The sequence below is a fragment of the Microcaecilia unicolor genome, chromosome 1 (genome assembly GCF_901765095.1).
Source record: "Microcaecilia unicolor chromosome 1, aMicUni1.1, whole genome shotgun sequence".
Classification (NCBI taxonomy): Eukaryota; Metazoa; Chordata; class Amphibia; order Gymnophiona; family Siphonopidae; genus Microcaecilia; species Microcaecilia unicolor.
The window spans coordinates 670,924,176-670,933,715 of record NC_044031.1 but is presented as its reverse complement, the minus strand read 5'-3'; the positions used below and the strand labels follow the sequence as shown (position 1 = coordinate 670,933,715).

At 48.1% G+C, this 9,540-nt stretch overlaps 1 long non-coding RNA gene across 1 annotated transcript in view; it reads right to left on the bottom strand.

Annotated features, from left to right (window-relative positions):
* Positions 1 to 1,728: 1,728 nt before the first annotated feature.
* The window catches only part of LOC115460599, a 54,638-nt gene continuing 46,826 nt past the window's right edge, over positions 1,729 to 9,540 (bottom strand). Inside the window, exon 4 of the long non-coding RNA XR_003940526.1 lies at positions 1,729 to 1,915. This is a non-coding gene — a long non-coding RNA (uncharacterized LOC115460599). The remainder of the gene's footprint in view (positions 1,916 to 9,540) is intronic.

Sequence of the window (9,540 nt, the reverse complement as noted above, 5' to 3'; positions counted from 1 at the left end):
CATCTACCTCTCCACACCAGAGAATTCAGCAGGAATCTGGATGTCTCATTGCTATCTAAAACTAAACATGACCAAAGCTGAACTTCTTATCTTTCCCCATAAACATACATCTCCTCTTCCCCCATTTTCTATTTCCATGGATAACACTCTCATCATCTTGTAGCCTTGAGGTCATCCTTGACTCCTCTCTATGGGGCCCTTTTACTAAGGCACGGGAGGGCTAAAGTGTGGGTAGAGCGAGTCAAATCTGCACTACCGCCAGGCTAGCATGCGCCAAATCCCGTGGTAGAAAATAATTTTCTATTTTCTACCACAGGGGGCATTCCCAGTGTTAATCAGCAGTTAGCGTGTGCTGCATAGTTTCCGCGCAGGTAGTTAGTCCTTACCACTAAGTCAATAGGTGGCGGAAAGGGCTCAGGCCGCAAATAGGTGTGCACTAGTTTCAATTTCAGCGCGCACCCATTTCCTGGCCCATTAAGTAGAGAGGTGTGGTAGCCGTGTTAGTCCACTCTTAAAGGTTATCAATAGAAATCAAACAAAATAAAACATGGAAAAGAAAATAAGATGATACCTTTTTTATTGGACATAACTTAATACATTTCTTGATTAGCTTTCGAAGGTTGCCCTTCTTCCTCAGATCGGAAATAAGCAAATGTGGTAGCAGATAGTATATATGAGATAAACATCAAAGCATTACTTTGACAGTCTGACAGAGTCTGGCCCATTAAAAAAGCCCTTTTTCCCAACCACTGTACAAAATGGCCCAGTGCGCCCAAAAACATGCCCACACTACCACAGCCACTTTTTACCGTGGCTCAGTAAAAGGACCCCTATGTTTCTCTGCACAAATCCAACAGTCTGCTAAAAACTGTCATTTCTCGCTCTGTATAAAATTCATTCCTTGCTTCCTGGGCACACTACCAAAACCCATATCAACATTCTTACCACCTCACGCTTAGATTACTGCAACTTGCTTCTCACAGGTCTCCCACTAAACCAGCTCTATCCCTTTCAATCTATTCAAAATTCTGCTGCATGACTTATATTCTGCCAGCATCATCGATACACTCACATTAGCCCTCTCATCAAGTCACTTCATTGGCTCTCTCATCCATTTCCACATACAGTTCAAACTCTTCTTATTGACATAAAAGTGCATTCATTTTGCATCTCCTTAGTATCTCTCCAATCTTATCTCTCCCTACAGTCCTCTCCAGAAACTCCATTCATCAGGTAAATCTCTTATCTGTACTCTTCTTCTCCACTGCTAACTCTAGACTCCAGTCCTTTTATTTTGCTGCACTGTATGCCTGGAATAGACTTTCTGAATCAGTACATTAAGCTCCGTCTCTGGCCATATTTAAATTTAGGCTAAAAGCTCACCAGCTTTTAACTCCTAACTCCTTTTCATTTGTTCAATACCCTGTTTTAATCATTTCTACCATAAGTAATTCCCTAATCTCTTATTTGTCCTGTTTGTCTGTCTTGATTAGATTGTAAGCTCTATCGAGCAGGGACCGTCTCATATATGTTTCATGTACAGTGCTGTGTACATTTAGTAGCGCTATAGAAATAAGTAGTAGCAGTAGTAATATAGCTGAAAAAATGTGAAAAATAATAATAAGACAATGATTATTTAGATCTTAAGATGGGCAATGAATAGAAATAAATTCCACCAGGAAGTTTACAAACCCAAACAAAAGTACTGGAAATTAGGTCTCACCTTGCACTCCACCACACTCTGATCCGATTCACAAGTGACATAGATTTCATCTACTGCGCGCCTTAAGTTGTCAAAGAGAAATGCCCAATAACGGGCTCGAAGGTCCACTTTCCTGGGTTGTCTTGTTTTGGTTGGGCTTTTGTCATGACTTTTGTCTCCAGAAGCAGAAATTTTACAGTCTACCGTAATGTTCTGCAGAAATAAAACATAAAACAATAAAATGAAGAAATAAAGCACAGAATATGGGTTGCTGTTATTTTATTTAAAATAAAGCTGTGCTTTCTGTGCATTGTCCATGTAATCACTAAGTCAGCAAGCAGTAAAGTATCAGGCACATATTTAATACAATTCATGTAAGTCAGTTTTGTACAAATTTAAAATAGCTCATGTTTTAACACAGGATTTAGGGGTTCTTTTACTAAGCTGCGGTAGAAAGTGGCCTTAGTATGTCCTTATGCAGGTTTTCCTCATGCACTAAGGCTATTTTTACCGCAGTAGTAAAAGCATGATTTTCAATTTTTTTTTTTCAATTAATGGCCATGTGGTCACCATTAGCGAGCGACCACTAAAAACAAGTACTGTGTGAACACTTACCACTACCCATTTTGTAGGTGGTAATCCTGCACTAATCACTTAGCATGTGCTAACTGATTAGCACAGATACACTCACTCTCCGCCCCCAGACATGCCCCTTCAACCAAAAACATAAAATATCATTTTTAGCACACACCAATTTGGAATTTACTGCAGGACACCTGAGCACATCCTTTGGTAAACCCTTTTAAGCTGTAGTAAGCGTGTGCTAGCACTGACTGCAGTTTAGTAAAAGGACCCCTTAATAATTTCCCGTAATATTTAATTTAATCAGACATTTATAGGAGATCAAGATGAACTACAATGGAAGAACAAAATAAAATAACAGAAAACAGAAAAATGCCAGCCCCATCTAGTAACCATCCACGGTTAAATTAACATTTTCAGAAATATTTAAGAAATTTACAATAAAAGCACCAAAATAAAACAACTTAAAACAGAGCAGAAAAATAAACCCACCCTCATCCATAACCATCCACCTACTCCCAGTCAACTAACATTCTCAAATTTTTAACAAATAACTAGGTTTTCAATGGTTTCTGAAACCTCAAATAAAATCTCTCCCAGTGAAACTCCATGGCAAACTATTCCAAGCCCCAGTACCATTCCCTGAACTGATCTGTTCCATGTTACTAAAAATGTAAACTCTGAAGTCACAGGATTTTTTTTTTATTACTATGCACAATACATGAAGACCTAGCCAAGCGAACAACTATGGAAAGCACTGCCAAAAATAGTAAAAGCCAGACCACCTTAATTTCCAGAAAGCACTAAAAACAGACCTATTCAAAAGAGCATACCCCACCGACCCTACATAAAAATACATGGACACCTGTGATAACAATGCAACCAAAGAACGTAAAGGACATTACCTGACTCTTCCCCCCCCTCTCTAAGTTCCCCACCAATTGTGCCTACCATACATGTACCTTATCTAACACAATATCACCTTGTATTCATTCATACCATGTATTTGAAAGGTATTAATCCGCAAACGAACCTTTTCAGGAGATGCGAAGGCGGTAGAACGAGAGGACATGAAATGAGATTGAAGGGGGGCAGACTCAAGAAAAATGTCAGGAAGTATTTTTTCACGGAGAGAGTAGTGGATGCTTTGAATGCCCTACCGTGGGAGGTGGTGGAAATGAAAACGGTAACGGAATTCAAACATGCGTGGGATAAGCATAAAGGAATCCTGTGCAGAAGGAATGGATCCTCAGGAGCTTAGTCGAGGTTGGGAGGCGGGGATAGTGCTGGGCAGACTTATATGGTCTGTGCCAGAGCCAGTGGTGGGAGGCAGGGATAGTGCTGGGCAGACTTATACAGTCTGTGCCAGAGCCGGTGGTGGGAGGCAGGGATAGTGCTAGGCATACAGTCTGTGCCAGAGCCGGTGGTGGGAGGCAGGGATAGTGCTAGGCAGACTTATACGGTCTGTGCCAGAGCCGGTGGTGGGAGGAGGGGATAGTGCGGGGCTAATTATACGGTCTGTGCCAGAGCCGGTGGTTGGGAGGCGGGGATAGTGCTGGGCAGACTTATACGGTCTATGCCAGAGCCGGTGGTTGGGAGGCGGGGATAGTGCTGGGCAGACTTATACGGTCTGTGCCCTGAAGAGCACAGGTACAAATCAAAGTAGGTTATATACAAAAAGTAGCACATATGAGTTGTCTTGTTGGGCAGACTGGATGGACCGTGCAGGTCTTTTTCTGCCGTCATCTACTATGTACGTTACTATGTATTTGTTCAGACCGGAATCGGCTAACACCGTTAACTGTAATATGTAAGCCACATTGAGCCTGCAAAAAGGTGGGAAAATGTGGGATACAAATGCAACAAATAAATAAAGCAAATAAATGTAAATGAGAAGACAAATAAAGTTGGCATAACCTATTCATAATTTTAATAGTCAAGCAGAGTAACAAATTCTATGCTGGCTGCAATGGGAAGTCAATGTAAAGATTTTAAGAATGGGTTGGACCTATCCATCCAAGCCCATCCTGAACTGCATTTAGCTGTAGTATAAGTCTAGACAAAGATATATGATGCTACAGTTGTCCATTTAGAATGAAAAACACACATCCAAGAACAAAATTATACAAATTAAAAATGTTATGACTAAAGCACTGCAGAACATTTGTCCTGTTGCAACTACCAGGCAAATTTTGCAACATTCTGGGCCAGATTTTGTAACAAGATACCTGTAGCAGCTGGTGCAGGAGCCGACGAGAGAAGGAAAAATTCTAGACTTGGTCCTTAGTGGAGCGCATGATCTGGTGAGGGACGTTATGGTACTGGGGCCGCTTGATAACAGTGATCATTACTACTACTACTACTATTTAGCATTTCTATAGCGCTACAAGGCATACGCAGCGCTGCACAAACATAGAAGAAAGACAGTCCCTGCTCAAAGAGCTTACAATCTAATAGACAAAAAATAAATAAAGTAGGCAAATCAAATCAATTAATGTGAACGGGAAGGAAGAGAGGAGGGTAGGTGGAGGCGAGTGGTTACGAGTCAAAAGCAATGTTAAAGAGGTGGGCTTTCAGTCTAGATTTAAAGGTGGCCAAGGATGGGGCAAGACGTAGGGGCTCAGGAAGTTTATTCCAGGCATAGGGTGCAGCGAGACAGAAGGCGCGAAGTCTGGAGTTGGCAGTAGTGGAGAAGGGAACAGTAAGAAGGATTTGGTGAGAGGGGTGAGCACTGGACTGGAACCCACTGGACTGGTACACACTGGAGTGGAGCCCACTGGACTGGAACACACCAAGTAGGGGGAACTCTTAACTGCAGGGTCCCGCAGGGATCTCCCCTCTCACCAATTCTGTTCAACCTCTTTATGTCATCCCTTGTCTCAATACACCTGGGACTTAATGAAGGTAAAATTATGTATAATCATACCTGATAATTTTCTTTCCATTAATCATAGCTGATCAATCCATAGACTGGTGGGTTGTGTCCATCTACCAGCAGGTGGAGATAGAGAGCAAACTTTTGCCTCCCTATATGTGGTCATGTGCTGCCGGAAACTCCTCAGTATGTCGATATCAAAGCTCCATCCGCAGGACTCAGCACTTAGAGAATTACACCCACAAAGGGACACTCTGCCCAGCTCACCACTGCCGAAACGGGGGAGGGGAAGTAACCCAGCTCATCCCCACACAAGTGGGGGAGGGGAATCCGTCCAGCTCATCCCCGCCGAGCGGGGGAGGGACACCACACCCGCCGATGCGGGGGGATCTGGCTTATCCTGCAACCGCAACCGCGGGAGGAGCTGACTGACCCTAACACCGCCGAAGCGGGAGGGGTACAAAGCTGCCCTACAGCCGCACAAAGCGGGAGGGAGTGCCGGCAGAATTTAAATCTCAATCCAGCCCCGTAAAACGGAGGGGAGAGGAATGCAGCAGCTCACTGTAACACAAACTCGTCTCAACTCTTGAAGAATCCAAGTGAAGGAAGAACTTGAACACGAAGTCTTTCTGAAGTAACTGAAGACTAAACTTGAACCTGAAATGCAACCAGAATAAAAACAGTACAGATATCTGGGAGGGGCTATGGATTGATCAGCTATGATTAATGGAAAGAAAATTATCAGGTATGATTATACATAATTTTACCTTCCATATCATCAAGCTGATCAATCCATAGACTGGTGGGATGTACCGAAGCAGTACTCACCCAGGGCGGGACATAGAAATCCCTGACCTCAACACTGAAGCTCCAAACCGGGCCTCCGCCCGTGCAGCCACAGTCAAACGGTAATGCTTGGAGAATGTATGAGCCGAAGCCCAAGTTGCCGCCTTGCATATCTCTTCCAAGGAGATGGATCCGGCCTCTGCCATCGAGGCCGCCTGAGCTCTCGTGGAGTGAGCCTTCAGCTGGATAGGCGGCACCTTCCCCGCGGCCACACAAGCTGCTGCAATAGCTTCCTTGACCCATCTTGCCACTGTAGGCTTAGCAGCCTGCAGACCCTTACGAGGACCTGCAAACAGGACAAAGAGATGATCCGATTTCCGGAAATCATTGGTCACTTCCAAGTATCTGATGATGACTCGTCTCACATCCAGATATTTAAGAGCAGAGTACTCCTCTGGGTAGTCCTCCCTACGAAAGGAAGGGAGACAGAGCTGCTGATTCACATGGAAGCGAGAAACAATCTTGGGCAGAAAGGAAGGCACTGTGCGAATAGTCACTCCTGCCTCAGTGAACTGCAGAAAAGGCTCTCGACAAGAGAGCGCCTGGAGCTCGGAAACTCTTCTGGCTGAAGTGATAGCCACCAAAAAGACTGCTTTCAACGTCAGGTCTTTCAGAGATGCCCTCGACAAGGGTTCAAAAGGCGGCTTCTGCAATGCTCTTAGCACCAGGTTGAGATTCCACGCAGGCACCACTGAGTGCAGAGGAGGGCGCAGGTGATTAACTCCCTTGAGAAAGCGCACCACATCTGGCTGTGAAGCCAGGGAAGCACCCTTCAGGTGGCCCCTGAAGCAAGCCAGAGCCGCTACCTGGACTTTAAGGGAACTGAGCGACAGGCCTTTCTCCAGACCTTCTTGCAGGAACGCCAACACTGAAGAAATTGGAGCAGTGAAGGGAGAAAGTGAGCCTGCTTCACACCACGCTGCAAAGATACGCCAAACCCTGGCGTAAGCAGTAGAAGTAGAGCGCTTCCTCGCTCTCAGCATAGTGGCGATGACCTTGTCTGAGAAGCCCTTCTTCCTCAGACGCTGCCGCTCAATAGCCAGGCCGTAAGCCCAAAGGGGGAGGGATCCTCCATCACCACGAGACCCTGATGTAACAGGCCCTGCTCCACTGGCAGCCGCAGGGGATCGTCGACTGAGAGCCTGATCAAGTCCGCATACCAGGGACCCACCAGGATTACCCTGCCGGGATGCTTTGCCACCCGGTCTAGCACCCTGCCCAACATGGGCCAGGGCGGGAACACATAGAGGAGCTCTTGTGTCGGCCACTGTTGGAGAAGAGCATCTACTCCCAGGGATCGAGGGTCCCGTCCTCTGCTGAAGAAGCGCGGCACTTGGCAATTGGCCGATGACGCCATCAGATCTAGGCTCGGCTGGCCCCAGCGCTTCGTGATGTCCAAGAACGCCTGAGCAGATAGCTGCCACTCTCCGGGCTCCAAGGTATGGCGACTGAGAAAGTCCGCCTTGACATTCATGACTCCGGCAATGTGGGCCGCTGAAAGCTGCTCCAGGTTCGCCCCCGCCCACTGGCAAAGATTCATAGCCTCCTTGGCTAGAGGGGCGCTCTTGGTACCTCCCTGGCGGTTGACATAGGCCACAGCCGTGGCATTGTCCGACAGGACCCGTACAGGCTTCAACACCAGTACCGGGATGAACTCCAAAAGCGCCAACCGAATGGCTCTGAGTTCCAGGAGGTTGATAGACCACTTTGCCTCTGCAGGAGACCAGAGCCCCTGCGCTGTCCTTCCCAAGCAGTGGGCTCCCCAGCCCGACAAAGAGGCGTCCGTCGTGACGACAATCCACTCTGGGGTCACCAGAGGCATTCCCGCAGACAACTTGTCTGTCTGCATCCACCAGCTCAGCGCCTTGCGCACTGCTGGGTCCAAGGGAAGGCGCACAGCCTAATCCTCCGACATCGGAGTCCAGCGCTGCAGCAAAGAGTGTTGAAGTGGTCTCATATGAGCCCTGGCCCAGGGCACTACTTCCATCGTGGCCGTCATAGAGCCCAACAGCTGCACATAGTCCCAAGCCCGAAGAGGAGAGGCTACCAGGAACTGGTCCACCTGAGCCTGAAGTTTGACAATCCGATTGTCTGGCAGGAACACTGCCCACTTGGGTGTCGAATCGAACTCCCAGGTACTCCAGGGACTGAGTCGGGCGCAGCTGGCTCTTCTCCCAGTTGATGATCCATCCCAGGGAGCTCAAAAGAGCAACTACCCGGTCCACAGCTTTGCCGCACTCTGCATAAGAGGGGGCTCGGATCAACCAGTCGTCCAGATAAGGATGGACTTGTACCCCTTCCTTTCGTAGGAAGGCCGCGATGACCACCATTACTTTGGAAAAGGTCCGCGGAGCAGTAGCCAACCCGAATGGGAGGGCTCTGAACTGGAAGTGTCGTCCCAGGACTGCAAAACGCAGAAAGCGTTGATGAGGCGGCCAGATGGGAATATGCAGGTACGCTTCCTTGATGTCCAAGGAAGCCAAGAACTCTCCTGCCTTCACTGCCGCTATAACAGAGCGGAGAGTCTCCATGCGAAAGTGCCGTACTTTCAAGGCCCGATTGACCCCTTTGAGGTCGAGGATAGGCCGGACAGAACCTCCTTTCTTTGGTACCACAAAGTAAATGGAGGAACGTCCCTTGCCAAGCTGACTTTCTGGCACAGGAACGACCGCGCCCAGGCGGATCAGATTGTCCAAGGTCTGCTGCACTGCCACAGCTTTGACCGGAGACTTGCAGGGAGAGAGTACAAACCCGACTTTTAAGGGTCGGCAGAACTCTAGCTTGTAGCCGTCTCTGATGACTTCCAGCACCCACGCGTCTGAAGTTATGGTGGTCCACTCGCCCAGAAACGAGGACAGCCGTCCTCCAATCTGCACTGGGGAGTGGACCAAGGCCCCGTCATTGGGTACGAGACCCTGGGGGAGGACCGGAGTGAGAACCTCCGGGACGGCGGTCTCTGCGAAAGGAATGCTGCTTGGGGGAGAAATTCCTCTTGAAGGAAGAGGGGGCAGAGGAACCCGACTTGCCCGGGCGGTACTGACGGGCTTCCTGCAACCGTCCTCTGGAGGTACCGGGACGAGTACTAGCCCGAGCCCTGACCTCTGGTAACTTCTTGCCCTTAGACGTGCCGAGATCGGTCACGATTTTGTCCAGCTCGACCCCAAAGAGCAGCTTGCCTTTAAAAGGCAATCTAGCCAGGCGGGATTTAGAGGCGTGGTCAGCAGACCAATGTTTCAGCCAAAGCCACCGCCGCGCAGAGATTGTCTGAGCCATGCCTTTCGCTGAGGCCCTCAAGACATCATACAGCAAGTCTGCCAAATAGGCTAAGCCCGATTCCAGGGCCGGCCAATCAGCCCTCAAGGAATGATCCGAGGGCGAAGCCCGCTGCACCATAGTCAGGCACGCCCTGGCCACATAGGAGCCGCAAACTGAGGCCTGCAAACTTAAAGCAGCCGCCTCAAAGGACGACCTTAAGGCCGCCTCCAATCTTCTGTCTTGGGCGTCCTTTATGGCCGTGCCACCTTCCACCGGCAAC